The sequence below is a fragment of the Panthera leo genome, chromosome C2 (assembly GCF_018350215.1).
Source record: "Panthera leo isolate Ple1 chromosome C2, P.leo_Ple1_pat1.1, whole genome shotgun sequence".
In the NCBI taxonomy this organism is placed as follows: Eukaryota; Metazoa; Chordata; class Mammalia; order Carnivora; family Felidae; genus Panthera; species Panthera leo.
Window position 1 is genome coordinate 24,043,129 of NC_056687.1, and position 19,955 is coordinate 24,063,083.

The 19,955-nt window shown below is 33.1% G+C and overlaps 1 long non-coding RNA gene across 1 annotated transcript in view; it reads right to left on the reverse strand.

The window, feature by feature from the left end:
• Positions 1-1,127: 1,127 nt before the first annotated feature.
• The window catches only part of LOC122230063, a 117,919-nt gene continuing 99,091 nt past the window's right edge, over positions 1,128-19,955 (reverse strand). Inside the window, exons 4-5 of the long non-coding RNA XR_006207265.1 lie at positions 3,469-3,558; positions 1,128-1,465 (exon numbers count right to left, since the gene is read on the reverse strand). This is a non-coding gene — a long non-coding RNA (uncharacterized LOC122230063). The remainder of the gene's footprint in view (positions 1,466-3,468; positions 3,559-19,955) is intronic.

The following is a 19,955-nucleotide window of genomic DNA, read 5'->3' on the forward strand; positions in this document are numbered from 1 at the left end:
GCCCGAACTCACGGACCGCGAGATCGTGACCTGAGCTGAAGTCGGATGCTTAACCGACTGAGCCACCCAGGCGCCCCTAGAGACAATTTTAAACTCCACCTCAAACAGCACATAATGAATAAACCTATTACATTGCTCCCTACTGAATTTTGACTATTTGCTTACACTTTTATCTTTAATTTATATTAGCTCCATGAGAACAAATATTATATTGTTTTCATGATTTTTCCTTGTTTTCCAAGCATTCAATTACTTTATTCTTCTGATCAGGTTTTTCCATATTCATGGATTTTCCTTAGCTTCCTAAATATATGTAGTAAAGTCTATACTTTTAGCCTGTATCACACATGCCCTACATCTGAATACATCCTATGTTTTTAAAATGATCTTCAACAGCTCCCATTCACGTGCTTTGGGGGTGCTGAAACTGATGCATGAACTAAGTAATTATTTCAATTCATCTTTTAAACATTTACACCCTAAAACACTAAACATTTTAATATATAATTAATAAAACATATCCCCAAATCATAGTGTACTGTGTAATTATGACAAACTGCATGCATGTGCCCCATTATTAATAGCTAAATTCTGCTATCATTTGCAAAACACACTTTGGTTAATTGGGGGGCCATTTGGCATTCATTGAGAATTCATTGTTACCAGTGATAAAGCTGCAAACTTTGGTAAATAATGTGCAGCATATTATTGACCTCTCCTTTACTCTTGATTTTTGTTTTATTTAATAATTTTCACTATTAGATGATTCAAGTATTTCTTCCTCTAGGCCACATTTTCTCTGAAAATTTTGTTAAGTATATTCTAAATCATTTAATTTGTTACATGAGATACGGAGGTAGTAAGAGATATTCAGTGCCCTGTGGTCAGATTTCAGCATCACAAGAGCTGTGAATATCTGAACAATTAAATTGCTGCAAAGTTAAGCCTTCTTAGACTCTTCACTTTGTTTAAAAAAAAATTAGCCTTACATGACTTTTACGTAGCCTGAAACAGAATTACTGGACACAACTATATTTAAAAATGGCACTATCTATAACCAATGACACATATCTATAACCAAGATACATGTCCAAAGCCCAGACAAATCTGACAATTCTTTCACTGACTGACAACAGTCTTTTTTTTTATTTCAAGCAGTTTGTGTTGAATTTCTGGGCTTTATTCCTAGAACGTGGTGATCGAAATTGATTTTTATCTTTGATAACTCAGGACTGTGTGTGTGTGTGTGTGTGTGTATGTGTGTGTTTAACTTTACTTTCCAGGATACTCATGTTGACAATTGTGTTTTACTGTACATATCTGCAAGATGAAAGGATAGTATTTGGGGTTAAATTTATGCTTTTCTCAGGCAAACTCTGGAGTCTTTATTTCTTGCTTCCTCAATAAAATCCATAGTGTCACCTTGTTTTCTTCTTATTTTTGTCTTTCTTATTAGAGTAGATTACTGAAAGGAAAAAATAAAATATTATGTATATAGTAGAATTCTAAGTTCCAGTTATAAGTTATCTGTTAAATTACAGCACTAGGAAGAAAAGGTGAGGCAATGGCTTCTCCAAAACTATTGTGAAATGCATGGCTACATGAATATTGTTGAATGAATATTCCTCAAAAATGACATCTAATCATTTTGACAAGGCTGTCATAGGGGGAATAATAAAATATTACAAAGGTTTTTCCTGAAGCAAAAATATCCAGGCAGATCTTAAACTATGTATGAAGAGAAAATTGCAATTTCTTATTCAAGGGGACATCAAATCCTGTTCAAACCTTTCCAGCATTTAAGTTAAAACTTTAGTAAACTTTATCATTATTGCTTTTTTCAAAAAAAATGAATTACCAACAAAATTGCAGGGAAAAATGATAATACCAAGCTTTTACACAGGAAAACTCTCTGACATATTTTATTTTGGCAATCTATGAAAGAAAAATAAAGTATGCTACTTTGCAAAATGTGAACAGGAAAAAAAGCCGTATGCATTAACATGATGGCATTTTCACAAATTGCTAACAATTTTTTTTTAGCAATCCTCAGCAAGATATTAGAAGTGGCTAAAATAATACCGGCAAGCAAGTGCTGAAATAAAGTTAAACATTTTTGAAGACTGTTAGTGTTCTTCCACTAAGTATTCTGAGTCAATCCCTCTGCATCTATCTATTTACTGTTATTAACAGAGTTGGATGACATTTGAAACAAAGCAGAAACATGTAACAGCAAGGCACTAAAAATATATGTACCTTTTCATTTCAAAAGAAGTTATATTGGATTTGTATGATGGTATTTGGAAAGTGGGTGATGGGCATTGAGGGCACCTGTTGCGATGAGCACTGGGTGTTGTACGGAAACCAATTTGACAATAAATTTCATATTAAAAAAATGGAAAAAATAGTTTTATTTATACATTTTATCAAACAACTCCATAATCCAAACAAAATCTGAATACACATTAGTTTTGATATATCCTACATCAAGTTTTTATATTTTCATTTTTTGTTTTTACCCACAAAGGACTTTTGAGTTTTCTGAACCAATAGAATCAAACATTTTAATAATTTGTTATACTTAATGATTTCTTGGTCTCCTATTATAATCTCTAAATAAGTTCATACTATCCTCCATAAGAGCCATAATAACGTATTCATTTTTTTTTCAAATTGGTAGTGTATTGTGTAAAATATACAAAAATTACTAGAATTAGTGGTGTTTCTCCTAAATGTTTTCTTGGCAACCTTGAAATGCCAAGAAGCCATTATTAAAGTTAAAATCACATAAGACAAAAGTTATATATATATAAGTATATATATGTATGTATGTTATATATACATATATATGTATATATTATATATATTATATATGTATATATGTATATATGTATATGTATGTATATATACATACATATACATATATATGTATATATATTATATATGTATATATTATATATATTATATATGTATATATTATATATATACACACACACATACACACACATTTATATATTTAAGATCTATTTTAACATCAACAAAATTTTTACATATTATAAGTTGAGTAACTAATATTTATTACATTATATCTACTGATTAACAATATTTTATGGGAGAAATACCAAGATACATTTTTTTTTCTTTAAAAAAAATCCTTATCAGATCACTTAGGATATATCGTTTGGTATTATTTTTAGAATGTCAAGTGACTGTAATTGTGGTTTCAAAACTATAAAAGTCTTGAATGTCTATGAGGTTTATAGTGAATTTAAAAAGGACTAAAAGAAAATGTAATTACATACTGAAAGGTTACAAAATTGTATCAACTTTAATGAGGAGTATGTTGCTAAATGTTCTTGTGTTCCTTTAATGATACAAAGTTTAAGAAGGATCTAGACTGGAATTACAGAAACAGTTTTCCATATCCATATGTAAGAAAACATAAGAGATAAGGACTGTGCTAGTTACCTGTCGTTTGCCTCTCCAAATCCACTTTCCATTCTTCTCCATCCTGTGTGCCCTGGCAGGCTTCCCTGCACCAAAGGTGTCTTGTGCTCTCTGGAATTGAGATGTGTTTGGCCAATGGGGAGCAAAAGCAGAAAATCAGAGGTTGGGAGAGAGTAAGGATGGCGTATTTCTTTCTTCATTCTTTATGATTGAAAACACTGCCTTCTTTTAGACCTCAGAGAGTAAGAAGTAGGATTTATTAATGTTTTCAGTGACAAATGAAAATAAAACCTCTCAGCTCAATACAGTGGCTCAAGGGAAACACCAGATTAAAAGAGTGGCCCTTCCTTCTTTTTTCTGGGTGGCTTCAAAATATTAACCAGTGACTTGAGAGAAGGACTGGGTGGAGAAAACATGTTACGCCAGGTTTGAGAGTAATGTCTTGGAAATAATTTTGGATATTTTGGCACATGAAATTGTTTGAAAGTAGAAAGAACCCTACTGAAATGGTGAGAGAAATCTATGGCCAAGATATCTCCAGCTTGGACTCAAAAAGCCTTAACTGAATGTAACAGAACACAAATTTATTTCTTCCTTACATATTCAGGAAGGGATTTGCAAATGATTACGAACTCCAAGTGCAAATTTCACAACACCTAATTAAGAAATGACCACGAGAGGTAAATGAAGAACTTCTCATAATACAGTCAAAAATCCAAAGGATTACCCTTACTACCACAGCAGATGTATAAATTAATGAAGAATCATTCCCCTTTCTCAGGGAAGGCCTTTGCAATGATGGTTGCATAGGATTCAAACATTGTATGTACAACATTGTTAGGACAGCTGCATACTATATCTTCTCATTCTGTTACTGAGAATTTTAAAAACCTTATTGATGTTACTTTATTTGAGCTCCATCATTGTGTGTAGGGAGCTAATAAGACGCCTCTCTGTCTTCTCTTTCACTCATCTCTGTCAGTCTAAGAGTAGCTAAATCTAAGCATGATAAAAAGATCACCAGGAATCTTGAATTTTAAGCTGAATTCAGGAATTGGGTGGGACTTTGGTTTAACTCCCTTGAAAAGGAAATGATTGTGCTTTGGCCCAAAATTGCCTTTCACAGTGGACAGGAAAATAGCCCACTCCAACCTACTCTAGCCATCCTGTGTCACCTACATACAGGGGAAAAGACTTAGAAGAACTTTTTTTTTTTAAGTTTTTTTTCATTTATTTTGAAAGAGAGATCAAGGAAGGAGCAGAGACAGAGGGAGAGAGAGAGAGAATCCCAAGCAGGCTGTGCACTGTCAGCACAGACCTTGATGCAGGTTGTGAATTCACAAACTGTGAGGTCATGACCTGAGCTGAAGTCAGACAATCACCTACTGAGCATCCCTCAGAAGAACTTTTGAAGTTCCTAGTCCAGAGGCCCAGGGTCATGAAAAGACAAAGAGATAATCATAGGACTATAGAAGATTTCCCTCCTCTCATATTTTAACATGTTATTACTAATGGCTTTTTTTACAGCACTTCCTTCTACCCAGTACATCATGTCCAGCTGTCAAGAAAGTATTACAAGGCATACCAGAAGACAATAAACATAATTTGAAGAGACAGAGTAAACATCAGAAATAGACATGGCTGGTATATTGGAGGGATCAGACTGGGAACTAAAAACAACAATAGTTACTATACTAACAGCTCTAACGCAGAAGTAGATAGCATGCAAGATCACATGGGCAATGTAAGTACGGAGATATAAATCCTAAGAAAGAGCCAAGAGAAACCCTAGAGATCAAAAACTGTAGCAGAAAAAAGAATGCTTTTGATGGGCTTATTATTAGCATGGACATGGATGAGGAGACAGTATCTGAACTTGAGAATATCTCAATAGAATCCTTGACAACTAAAAAACAAAGAGAACAGAGACTGAAAAAAAAGAAAAAATTAGAACAGAATATCCAAGGACTGTGGAACACGACAAAAGGCATAACATGCACATAATGGGAATATTAGAAGAGAGTGAGAAAGGAAAATAAGAATATTTGAAATACTAATCTCAGAATTTCCCCCAATTACCATCAGACACCAAACCACTGATCCAGGAAGTTCAGAATTTACAAAGCAAAATAAATGCCAAGAAAACTATACCTAGGGACACCTGGATGGTTCAGTCGGTTAAGCATCTGACTCTTGATTTGGATCAGGTCATAATCTCATGAATTGTGAGTTCAAGCCCTGTATAGAGGCTCTACACTCCAAGCAGTGGTGCCTGCTTGGGATTCTCTCTTTCTCTCTCTCTCTCTCTCTCTCTCCCTCCCTCCCTCCCTCTCTCTGTCCCTCTCTCCTTCCTCAAAATAAAGAAATAAACAGTTAATAAATAAATAAATAAATAAATAAATAAATAAATAAAATTATACTTAGGTAGAACATTTTAAAACTACAGAAAATTAAAAATAAAGGAAAAATCCTTAAAGAAGCCATAGGAAAAAATAAACATCTTAACTATCCAGGAAAAATGGTAAGAATCACATCTGATTTCTCAGAAACCATGCAAATAAGAGAGCAAATAAATATTTAAAAGTTTGAGAGAGGGGCGCCTGGGTGGCTCAGTCGGTTAAGCGTCCGACTTCAGCTCAGGTCACCATCCGTGACCTCAGCTCAGGTCACCGTCCGTGAGTTCGAGCCCCGAGTCGGGCTCTGGGCTGACGGCTCAGAGCCTGGAGCCTGCTTCCGATTCTGTGTCTCCATCTCTCTCTGCCCCTTCCCCGTTCATGCTCTGTCTCTCCCTGCCTCAAAAATAAAATGCTAAAAAAAAATTTTTAAAAAGTTTGAGAGAAAAAGCCCACCAAACAAGAATTTTGTAATCTGCAAACTTACCCTTCATAAATGAAGAAATAAAGACTTTCTTAGACAAACAAAAATTAAGAGAGTTTGTTTCAGGTAAACTCTCCTTGAAAGAAATGTTAAAAAAAGTTCTTTAGAGAGAAGGACAACAATGTAGGTTGGAAGTTCAAGCTACAAAGGAAAGGCAGATCCTTGAAGAATGAATAAGAAAGGTAAAATAAAATCTATTTTTCTTATTCTTCTTTGATGTAATGGGTAGCAGTTTTCTAAAATAATAATAGAAATAATATTTGATTATATATGTTTATCTATATATATGTATATATACATACATATTAGTATGTATAATATACATATATACACACATACACACACAAGATGTATACATAAGCTACATAATATATGTGTATATATATATAATGTACAATTCTATGTGTAATTATATATAAGTGAAATGAATAACAGCAATGATACAAGACAGGAGAAATAGGATTAACTTGTTACTTATAAGGTACTCACACCACCTATAAAGTTGGATAATGTTATTTCAAAGTGAACTTCGTAGTTGTAAATATATATGTATAGATAATGCAAACTCTGGGGCAACACTAAAAAAGTAAAGAAAAAGTACAAGTGACATGTTAAGAATGGACAAAAAATGGAATCATATAAAGTGTTAAATTAAAACCACAAAAGTTAAACAAAGAGTGGAAGACAAAAGTAGGAACTTTGAACAAGGGCAACAAACAGAAAACAGTAGTAAATACAGTGGATATTTGAAAAAATTTAATAGCTCATTCCATTTGATTCCATTTTATCTATCTTAACAAAGTACAGTGACTTACTATTGAGTTACAACTACACATTCATAATCATGCTTTCTACATGCTTTCTGGTATTCAAGTATACCAGTAATTACTTTGAGTGTTAATGGCCTAAGTGTACTAATTAAAAGTGAGAGATTGTCAGAATGGATCAAAACCAAAATTCAACTATGCGTTGTCTACAAGAAACCCACTTTGAATATAAAGACACATATAGATTAAAAAGTAAATGGATGGAGAAAAATATCCCATTCTAACACTAATCAAAGGAAAGCAGGAATAGCTGTATTATTTCAGACACAGCAAACTATAAAGCAAGGAAAAGTTACCAGGAATAAATTACATTACATAATGATAAAGAGATCAATTACTAAAGAAGATATAAAAATCTTTAACATGAGTGTACCTAACAACACAGCATCAAACTACATGAGCCAAAACTAACAGAAATGCAAGGAGAAAAAGGTGAATCCACTATCATAGTTGGAGACCACAATGCCTCTCTCTCAGAAATGGACAGGTACAGAAGAGAGAAAATCATTGAGGATATAGTTGAGCTCAACAACACCATCAATCAACAGAAAAAAACTGACATCAACGACAGCAAAACGACATCCAACGACATCCAACGTTCATCCAACGACAGCAAAAACACAAAAATGTAAGAAACAAAAAGTGTTGGTGAAGATGTGGAGAAAAAGGAACCCTTGTGTGCTATTGATGGGAATGCAAATGGTGCAGCCACTGTGGAAGACAGTATGGTTGTCCCTCAAAAAATTAAAAATAGAACTGTCATATAATTCAGTAATTGCACTACTGAGTATTTACAATCTTTTAATTTATCTTAATAGTAAAAGCCCAGTTTCTAGAGTATTTTTAGGAGCAAGTGAGAAGAGGGTGTAAATGTGATAAGCCTGCACTGCCTTTGGTAAAGACTAAATTTGGAGTCCCATCGTATCCCTCATGTTATTCTTTCTAAATTTTGAGTTTTTTTTTTTAAACTAAATGTCTTTAAAATAAAAAAAAAATATTTAAAAATGTTATGTAATGAAATTGAAAAAAAAATTGATCAAAATTTGAAAAAAAAGATCAATGGACCTTAATTAAAAATAAATTTAATATCTGTTTTATTCTGTCTTGGTAAGTGCAGTTAGACAAATGGAGATACTGGGAACTTGGCTGTATATACTACAAAACTTGATATGATACATAACTTGGTATATTTAGTTGATTAAAGAGATCTTATAGACTGTGGTTCATAAGACCATCATGTGCAGTTTACAGGAAATTGTTACGAGGAGGCTCAAGAAAATTCCAATACCCGGAAAACATTTTTTTTTTTTTGTCAGATACTCACTTACATTCTAAGTTTCCTTTTTAGTTTAAGTGTGTCCGCACAGGGTTTAATATCAACAGACCTATTCTAGCTGCAAGATTGGTACTATGGAAAGGGATTGTGTAGAAAGCCCTAATAATTAGCCAGTGCCTTGTGGAAATTTCTGGGCCATCTTCATGCAGATACATGCATTCCATTGCAAATTGTTCTACCAACCAGTAGAGGTTAATAGACAAATCAGAACCACACCAAAATAAAGTGAATCTCAATTTTCTACAAATCACAGATTCTATTTCTGATCAAAAGTCTAGAGGAGCACCTCTATATTTTTATCACTCTGTGGTATTTTGGCCTGGAAGTTACAAAAGGATTTAGGTTGTATATTCTAGGGTAATTGAACACCAAAACAAAGTCATGGAAAAAATAAAAAAAATAAAAAAAAAAAAAAAACTGTGAGGAGACCACAGGACACATAGTTGGAAGGTCATCTGGCACGAATTGGAAACTACTAGCCTAACCCTGACCATAGAATTAATCGAGGTTTACTTGGCTTACATCTGTGGTTCAGATGTTCTGCTTACCTGCCTTTCATCCCTTCTACTTCCCTCAAGTGTCTCTAATGGTGAAGGTAAAAAAAAATTGCAATATTTGGTTTAAAAAGTTGCAATACTTAGAAAGGTATAATAAATTCAACATCATGAACATGCAAGTATAAAAACATAGATCTATATACCTACAAAAGGAGACCTGATAAATCAGCCCTCTGTAATCCAATGAACTTTACATAATGCATTGCATAATTAAAAAATTTAACTAGTCCAAAAAAAAAGTCCTTAACAATTTACTCCCTCAGTGTCATAGTGCAATTTCTTCTGTTAAATGAATACCATGACTCCTTTTCTTTTCAAATGTTTACATGAATTTCCTTTTAAATTTATATCTTACCTTGTCACTAACTCTTCTGGTTTTAAAATATGTAATAAGTACAGGTTATTAGTTTTTTTCACATTTGTTTTCGTGTGAGAACAACTTCTGCTTGAGGAGGATATCCTGAGTTGTACACACGTATAAACAGAATCTACGAAATAGATGTGTTAAGAACTGAAGTTGGCTTGTTGCTGGATTCTGGGCAGTATTTGCTTCTATCTTTTCTTTCTACATGCAGACATTTTAGAAATCAGAAAAAAAATTCTATTTTAATTAACCAAACAAATAAAAATATATATCTTTGTGGTCTAAAAATAGGGCAGAAATGCAAACAGGTGAATTAGGCTGAAGTTCAGACCTACTTGGAGTCCAGGAGCAGGCTGAAGTGGCCCGGAATTCGGGTCCTGTTGGGTAATGGGAGAATAAAATGGTCTATATTGGTGGGAATCAGAGCCAGGTTCATTACATGGAAGAAAGTGTTGGGATGGAACTCAGTGCATGAGAAGAAACTGAAAAATCCTTCTGAGGATCACTGCCTGGGATTTCATTTTGTATGAAGCTTCAGATTTAGAAATAGCTGAGGATTTCTTAAAAGTCAGGTGGCAAAGGCTCTCGGAGAGGCCACTTTTGAGCTAGTGACTCATTTTGCAATATATATAGTTTTATGGTGGGACATTTCTGTCCCAATATTAGGTTAGGTACTGGATTAGGATAACTTTTGATTGGGAGATTTGGTTTCTGATTTATGCCTCAACTAAACATATCCCTTAATGCAAAACATGAGTATTGTAACACTTGTCATGTAATACTGTTAAATGTATGCAATATATGACTACCAAATATTGGATCATTTTACTTTCCTGTGATTATGTTTCCTACTAAATTATTTATCATGCATCTAAGTGTACAACATTTTATGATTTTGAATTAATTACTAATATTTCGGAATTTAGAATTCACAGAAATCTTTTCTAATATTTCAAGACTTGCTGTGTACTTTTTACACTCAACTCTTCCTTAATATCAGGCTGCAAATGCCAAGAAATGCCTATACAACGAGTAAACACTTGGCAGAGATGAATATATTTCTTAGTATTATATGCAAAATAATCCTTGGTGTCTATTAAGGGGAAAAATCCACAACACTCTTTGAAAAAGTTATTAAGAGAAGGAACATGAAATGACATTTTGTATCACTTTGATAAAGTAAGGCAAGTTTATCTTATATGCCAGTGAAATACGTTAATCATCTATGTAGTTTTCAAATTTACTAAGTAAAATATTAAAGATTATTTTGAAGCTGCCTTTTATTTTATCAAATACACTACGTTTTCTTTGATACTTCAAAACTTTGTCATTGCTAGGTTGATATTTTGCCAATAAATTTCTTGTATAGGGGCGCCTGGGTGGCTCAGTCGGTTGAGCGTCCGACTTCAGCTCAGGTCATGATCTCGCGGTCCGTGGGTTCGAGCCCCGCGTCGGGCTCTGGGCTGATGGCTCAGAGCCTGGAGCCTGCTTCCGGTTCTGTGTCTCCCTCTCTCTCTGCCCCTCCCCCATTCATGCTTTGTCTCTCTCTGTCTCAAAAATAAATAAACGTTAAAAAAAAAATTTTAAAAAAAAATAAAAAAAAAAAAAAAAAAAAAAAATTTCTTGTATAAAGTGAATTAAATTATTTAAAGGGAAAATTAATTGGGATAGAGGTAGGTGTAATTTTTAAATAAAATTGTTAGTTAAATTTCAATTTTTGAAAATTGAATGTTGAAAATGTTGCATTAGACATTAAATTATTAATAATTAAATTATTCTCACTTGAAAAAAGTTAAAAACCAAATAAATCACTAATGGAGTCCTCTTGTGCTACATAAAATAAATGTGACATTAGTAAAATACAGAGTTTCTCTTTATTGTTTAAAACAACAAGTAACCCAAAGGAAAATTTGACAAAATACATATTGGGCTTCATAAATGAAAAAAAATGCAGTTTACTCAAATTGTAATAATGGAATGGTTTTCTAAAATTAATGATAATTAGAACAATACTGACATAGGCTTTTGAACTGCATTTGGCAAAAAGTTAATGAACATTATAATGTGGAAAAAAAATCAGTAAAATCCAGAACTAGCCAGGGTAAAAAGATTGGATACTTTCATGTGCTGTTGTTTGAATCTTAAAGTAGTATAAACTTTTGGATATTAATTTGGCAGCTTCCACATTTAAAATGTGTATGTCCTGGGGGTGCCTGGGTGGCCCAGTCACTTAAGCTTCCGACTCTTGGTTTCAGCTCAGGTCATGATCTCACAGTTTGTGAATTCGAGCCCCACATCACACTCCCCACTGACAAGTGCCTGGGACTTTCTCTCCCTTTCTTTCTGCCCCTCCCCTGCTCATGAGCTTTCTCTCTTTCTCAAAATAAATAAACTTTAAAAAAAGTAAATAAAAAATAAAATGTGTATGTTCTTCGTTCCAACAATTTTACTTTTAAGAATTCTGTCCCACAGGAATACAGTCATTGCTTTTATTTATTACATCATATAATTTAAACAAAACATTTAGTTATGGTGGCTTAGCTGTAAGTGTGCTTTAGCATTTTCACACTGAAATGTGTATTGTGTGTTGTATGTTATAACGTAGTGGTATATAATACCAAGAGAAGGTCAAGTCTCTTCGCAAAATTGTTCCAGGACCTTACTAAACTACTAGAAATGCACTGGTAAGGACCCATGGCAGAGATACAATTTAAATGTCTCTGTTTGACATTTTAATATGTATTAAAGTTATGCTTTTATCTTTGTAGATAACAAATTTTCTATATATGAAATATGGGACTTATATAGCATTTTAAAAGAATGTCTGAGGAAACTGAAAAATGACACACAGAAGAATGGGCTTTGTAGCACATGAAGAGGTTTTTTGCTTTCTTGAAGAGCAGAGAACCCCAGGGTTTTAATGTACATGGCATCTATCCCTAGGAAGTATAACAGTTTTTCAGGCTTCAATGTTTCTTTCAATCCAATTAAAGCTTTCTAGAAATCTGGAAAGAAAATGAAAGGTTTAAATGGCTTATTGTGGATAAAAAGATTAATAATTTTAAAATCCTAATGCATTCTATATATTAAGGAATAGGTTTTTGAGAATTTTGAATGTGACTATCTCTTAGTGCTTATTACATTTGTGCCTGAATTATATTGTAACACAGACTGAAATTCTGAATTCTTTGAAAGAGAGTCACAGTGCAGGTCTTCATGACTTCTGTCACTATCTCCTCATTAACAATCTTAAGCACCATTTTACCAAGTTTTCTATACATGGGGAAGAATGTGCAAAATGTCCTGCCTTTTTTTTTGGGGGGGGGGGGTAGGATCGATTTTCCCTTCAATGATGTGGTAAAGGTTTGTTATTTTTTAACAGTTAAGCAGAACACATTTAGTTTTGTTGAAAATCTGTTGGATTCATTTGGTTAGGCTCAAACATAGAATGTGACCTGTACCCCTTTCTTACCACCCAATCTAATATTGAAGCTTTCACAGTTTCTTTATGCTGTTTACCACTACAGCTATTTATGACAGTTCGAGCAAAGGCAAGAAGGAGGCACACTATTTAAGCTCAGGCACCAACTGTTCTCATTCTGAAAACACTAATGGCGAAATTCTTTTAGCTGAGAACCCATACAAGTTTCTAACCTTGATCTTATTTATTATGACACCAATATACTCTTGTCAGAAGAAAAATAACCTATATTTTATATATTCAAGAAGATATGTTTCAGATGTTTTTGGCTTCATGCTGGGCTCTTTATCATAGATTTCTTTTATAATCCTCATAGCTTTTCTTTCTTGAGATTATTACCCAAATAAAAATATAAGGGTTATTTATAGTACAATCTGAAAACTAATATGTATGATTTCTACTTTATAGTCTCATATTTGCAATTTTGTACATGCTCATGCTGATAATTATGTAACAATTTCAGTATAGTTCCTAATCAAAACCATAAAGATTAGCTTTCTCATATAGTTAAAATTTCACATACACTCTCTCACCCACATACACTATTTTCTTACTCTAAATATTATATTGTGCACATATCTTGTGCATATGAATACTGCACTTTCATAAACCTTCTGCATATGTCACTAAACATATCTCCAAAGACCCTACATTCTAGAGATTAGCAATTACTCAAAATTTATTGTGAGAAGGTTATGATTTTGCTTTATTGCACTGTGCTTTTAGTATTTTGCAAGGATATTTTCATTTCACTAAGGAAAACAATTCCAGATTACTGTTTTCTACCTAATCAGTTTTTCTTTAGCTATCATTTAATCTTTTCACACCTAACCAGATTATATCAACAGAGTACTTTAAGATTTTGACCTTCCTTTTGGTTATGTAACACTGTACCATGTCTCTTTATTCTCTTAAAAAGAACAGCATGAAATGAATTACCTTGGAGGTGATATCTACATAAGATGATATAAAATAACTTTTGTTATTATTCTGACCCTGAGGGCTACAAAGAAGGAAAATATGTTATCACATACTTGTTACTTTGGTTACAACTTCAAATGTTCTGTTTTAGAAGAATTGTCTACCCTTTGTTCATCAAAGTTTTAAATCTCCATTGCAGTGAGTTTGACATAAAACATAATATCGTTCATTTTCCTCCTATCACTGTCACATAGGTAGCTATAACATTCGAATGAAATCTCCAAACAACTAAAACATGATAAATAATTCTTTCAGTTAGACTAACTAAACATTTCATAATTACATCATCTGCATGACAGATATATAAGAAAGTTATTGTAAAATAGATAATATCACAAAAACTGGTTTGTTTAAAATATTAAATATTTTGTTACATTACCTATCATGTCAAAAATAAATCAGTTTTAGTTTCAATCTTATTTATTTATAAATTACATTAACAATCATAATGATTTTATTTAGTTTAAACATTAAAATTTAAAAACTGTTTTGAAAACAAACAGAATCAGAGAATTCTGTGTTTTGGGTAAGGCACAAGATTTCCACTTTTTCATCTATAAAATGGGACTACTATGCACTTAATTGGGATTGTGTGAACATTAATGAAATCAGTATATGTAAAGCACACAGTGAGTATACAGATACAGTTCTCTCTTCTCTCACATGTTAAGCACATAAAGATTATTTACTTTGGAAAAACCCTTTAGTTCATGAATCTCTGTGACCTACTGACTCCCTTAACAACCAATGATTTTCCCCATGTAAAAAACAATATGCAGAAACAAAATAAAAGTACAAATGTGGCCATCATATGTGTTTATGGAGTTCACAATTTTTGGGAGAACATTCTTCTAAAAAGACAAAATACAATCCAACCTGTGTTATTAACAAACAGATGTGAAATTAAATGGAAGTTGAATGTAACTTCTCAGAAGAGTTGGCATGAAATCTATACTTTAAGATCGATGAGAAGTTTTTAGGTTGAGAATAGGGCTTTTATCTTATTTTATTTTATTTTTTTAGGTATTCCAAATAGAAGGAATAGCATGTGCAAAATATAGAGTTTTAAAGGATATAATAAATCTGGGGAACCATAAGAAACTTAGTCTGGATTTCACCAAGGGAAAGTGGAATAAGTGATAAGAGATGAATTGATATTGGAATATTGAGGCCATTTGGAGGATATCTTTTCCCAAGGGAAGGTGCTTGGATTGCATCGTGGAAAATCAATGGAAGTTTAATTGGAAAAGACCAAGAACATATTTGATTTACAGGAAAATAACTGCATTGCTTATATGGACACATTGAAACACAAATTCTCACACCTCTTTATTCCCTTCTATATTGGCTATACTGACTTCCTGTTATACAGGAAGTAACTGTTATACAGTTACTAACCATATGAATCATTTAACAATTTAACAAAAATGCTGCAAAATAACATAATTCTAAAATACCTATTACTGATCATTGTCCTGGTATCTTTACATGTATTAGTACATGTTCCTCACAACAAATCTGTGAAGTAGGAATTACAATTATACTTGTTTCATAGTTGGCAAAATTGAGGCACAGAGTTTAGGTAACCTTTTTAGGGTTTCACAGGTAGGAACATTAATTATTTAACTATTTCAGATGTTACATAATGTTTACCTAAGGATATCATCTCTTTGGAAATCTTACACAATCTAAGTGTATTTTTAAACATCTGTATTCAACAAAAATTCTGAAAAACGTTAAGATTAAATATCCATGAGGGTAAACACCATACATTTCCTTGAACAAGTAACTAGATGAAATTTGCATGGAAATCAGTGCTTAATATTTATATTTTAGCTATGATCCACACCTCTATCATATTCTAAGAACAGAGTTTAGATTTTACTGAAAATTAAATTTATTATTTTGATTTTTTTATTCTATTTAATTCACTGATAGTTTATTACATAGAAAAGTATCCATGTCTATGTTTTTGTACTTTTGTTAACCTTTATTTATTTAGAAAGAGAAACAGAGAGATACATATCATATTTATTTCCTGGATGCATTTGACAGTTTACTTTTCCTCCAGAAGAAAATGATATTCTATTTCTGTAATAGCTGTATTATCACTTTTTAAAAAGTTTATTTATTTATTTTGAAGAGAGAAAGAGAGAAACAGAGACAGAGACAGCATGAGTGGGGAGGGGGCAGAAAGAAGAGGGAGAGAATCCCAACTTCTGATGCAGGGCTCAACCCATGAACTGTGAGATCATGACCTGAACCAAAATCAAGAGTTGGGCACTCAACCAACTGAGACATTCAGGCCCTCCTACCCATATTATCACTTAAAGTAATATTTGAGGGGTGCCTGGGTGGCTAGTCAGTTAAGTTTCTGACTTCCACTCGGGTTGTGATCTTGCAGTTCATGAATTCAAGCCCCACATTGGGCTGTCTGCTGTCAGCACAGAGCCCGCTTTAGATCCTCTGCTCCTCTCTCTGCCCCTCCCCTGTTCTCTCTCCCTGTCTCTCAAAAATAAACAAACTTTGAAAAACAAACAAACAAACAAAGTAAAATAATCTTTGACAATGTTGGACAGAATAATGGACAGTATTACTTAAAATTAATTCAAATAACAATTAAAAATATTATTCAATATTTATTGTGAACAATACCTTGTGTGGTACCCCCATATTTCTTTTGTAAATTTCCTTTTGGTAGATTTTGACTATTTTTTCATTATTATATTGGCTCCGATTTTTTATTATATTTTATATTGTATTTTATATATTTCATTGATATACTATTTTTAATTTAGGTACAAATATATTACCCCTTTATCAGATATGCTGCCAACATTTTTTTCAATTTATCATTTGCTCTCTACAATACTTACAGTTTACTTTAATACACATAAGTTTTAATATTTGAAAATGTAGTCAGAGAGATTAACCTTTATGATTTGATTTTTGGCTTTTCTTTTATGTTTTAAGAATACCATTCCAATCCAAAATTATGTAAGTATTGATCTTTATCTCAGGAGCAATTATGCATACAATATTTTGTCTTCTCCTTATGCCATCTTGAATAATCTGTTTTCCACTGAAATGCCTCATCTTCTTTTTAACTACATATAGCTCATAATATAAACCCTACTCAGCAATACCTCCCCTTCTTCTCTGAAACTCAATGGCCAACCTGCGGTCTTCTGCTGACTAAAGTCCATCTCATCCAGGCAGATCATGCTCTTTCTGAAAGCCTCACCGCATTTAATGTTGGTGTTATTCATTACAAAATCATATTAAGGCCATTTAACTTGTAAAACATATACCTTAACATCATAACTAAACTATAAAATATTAGATGTCATGACTTTTTTTTACATAATTGTATAGCTTCATAGTTAAGCACAAAGACTTTCTGGATTCCATGATGTTACAACCTGGCTCTATGACATAGTGGCTGTGAAACCTTTAGCAACTTATTAAACCTCTTCCTATTTCCGGTTACCTATTTGGCAACTAAGAATAATAATCAAGACTAAATGAGTTAAGGGGCCCCTGGGTGGCTCAACCAGTTAAGCATCTGACTTTGTTTGGCTCAGGTCATGATCTCACAGTTGGTGGGTTTGAGCCCACCCTGCCCCTCCGTCCTTCCCTTTCTTGTGCTTTTCTCTCACTCTGTCTCTCAACATAAATAAATAAATTAATTAATTAATTAATTTAAAAAAAAGACTAAATGAGTTAATAAGTGTAAGTCTTTAAGAACATTCCTTGACATAAAGTAAACAAAAGATTAGCCATTATTAGATTAGACAGTAAGTGCATACTTTTAGTACAATATTTAACTTATAGCAAGTGCATAATACAACTTTAGTCAGTGACTAAAACCTATGTTGAGGTTTCATTGTTTTTTCTTTAAAAATCCATGTACAAAAAGTATTGATAAATACATACAACTTTCCCACTAAGACAAGGATATTTCCACCCATTATCCTTTACAGCATCATATTGGAATCCTAGCTAATTCAGTAAGACAAGAAGGAAATGAAAGAACCTGAGATTAGGAAAAAAAAATTATCTTTGTTTTCAAATGACATAATTGTCGATGAAGAAAACCTAAAATTGGAGCGCCTGCATGGTTCAGTCAGTAAGGCCTCTGACTTCGGCCAAGTCATGATCTCGTGATTCGTGAGTTCAAGCCCCATGTCAGGCTCAGTGCTGACAGCTCAGAACCTGGAGCCTGCTTCCAGATTCTGTGTCTCACTCTCTCTCTTTTTCCCTCCCCTGCTCATGCTCTGTCTCTGTCTCTCAAAAATAAATAAATGTTAAAAAAATTTTTTTAAGAAAACCTGAAAGAATCAACAAAAAAACTCCTCAAGCTAATAAGCAATTATAACAAGGTTGCAGGATACAGGTTAATATAAAAAAGTCAACTACTTTCCTACATAGCAACAATTAATGAGTGGGACTTGATATTAGAAACCCAATGCCACTTACATTAAACTCCCTTCTCCAAAGAAAAATAAATACTTACCCATATATCTAACAGAATTTTGGAGGAGATAATCAAGAAAGAATTTGGAGGAGATAATCAAGAAAATGTGACGACCAGTTGATCCTCAACTTGGACTCTGGCAATTAGAGACTCTTTACCCCTTCCCTTGTTATTGAAATATGCTTTCTGCTTGCCTTCTCCATACACAGAAGCTGTTCCAAGGGCACAACTTTGAGATAGAAATGTGGTGTTGAGGCTATCTGGACTGTATACATGACTGAACCTAGTTAAGTGTTTTTACAAACTTTAATGATGCTGGTGGGTAGGTGGGAAGATCTACTCATCTCGCAGCCATCCAAGACAAGCCTTAGAAGTAACTTCCCTTGTTTATTAAGACTGCCACCTACCAATATGGAGTGGGTTTTCTATTTCTTTGGTCTCTCCCTACCCTCAATGAATGGGGGCCAATTTCAGATTACACCGAGGAAATTCTCAAGGAGTTGGCAAACCAATAGTACAAGATAAATAATAAAAATCTACAAAACTCTGATGAAAGAAACTTTTTAAAAAATCAAAGAAGAGAGATTCTATGTTCATGGATAGGAACATTCAGCATTGTTAAGGTGTCAATTATTTTCAACTTGATGTATGGATTCACCACTATCCCAACCAAAATACTGGTAATTTATTTTGTGGATATCATCAAATCAATTCTAAAATTTATATGGAGAAGCAAAACACCAAGAAAGGTAACCAATTTTGAAGGATATAACAAAATTGGAGGACTAATACTACCCGACTTCAAGACTTACTATAAAGCTACAGTAACTAAGGCAGTGTGGTACCGGCAAAAGAACAAAGAGATCGATAAAACGGAATACAGATCCCAAACAGAACCACATAAATACAGTCAATTGATTTCTGGCAAAGAAGCAAAGGCAAAAACTAAAAGTCTTTTCAACAACAGGTGCTGGAACCCTGGATATCCACATATAAAACAGTCAAACAAACAAAATCTAAACACAGACTTTACATTCTTCACAGAAATTAAAAATGGATCACAGACCTTAACTTACAAAACTCCTAGGAGATAACATAGGAGAAAGTCTAGATGACTTTGGTCATGATGATAACTTTTTAGTTACAAACTCAAAGGCATGATCCATGACAGAAACAATTGATAAGTTGAACTTTATTAAAATTATTTTTTTCTGCTCTGTGAAAGGGAATGAGATTACAAGCCACAGACTACAAGAAAATATATGTAAGAGATATATGTATTAAAGGACTGTTATCAACAATATATAAAGAACTATCTTTTTTTTTGGTTTCAAGTTTTTGTTTAAATTCCAGTTGGTTAATATACAGAATAACTTTATTTTAATTGTTTCAGGTACAAAGAACTCTTAAAACTCAATCATAAGAGGGGCACCTGGGTGGTTCAGTCAGTTAAGCATCAACTCTTGACCTCAGCTCAGGTCTTGATCCCAGGGATGTGAGCTCAAGACCTGCATTGGGCTCAATCATAAGAAAAGGACAAACCTTACTTAAAAAATAGGCAAAAGACATGAATGGACACCTCACTCCAGAAGATAAACATATACATAT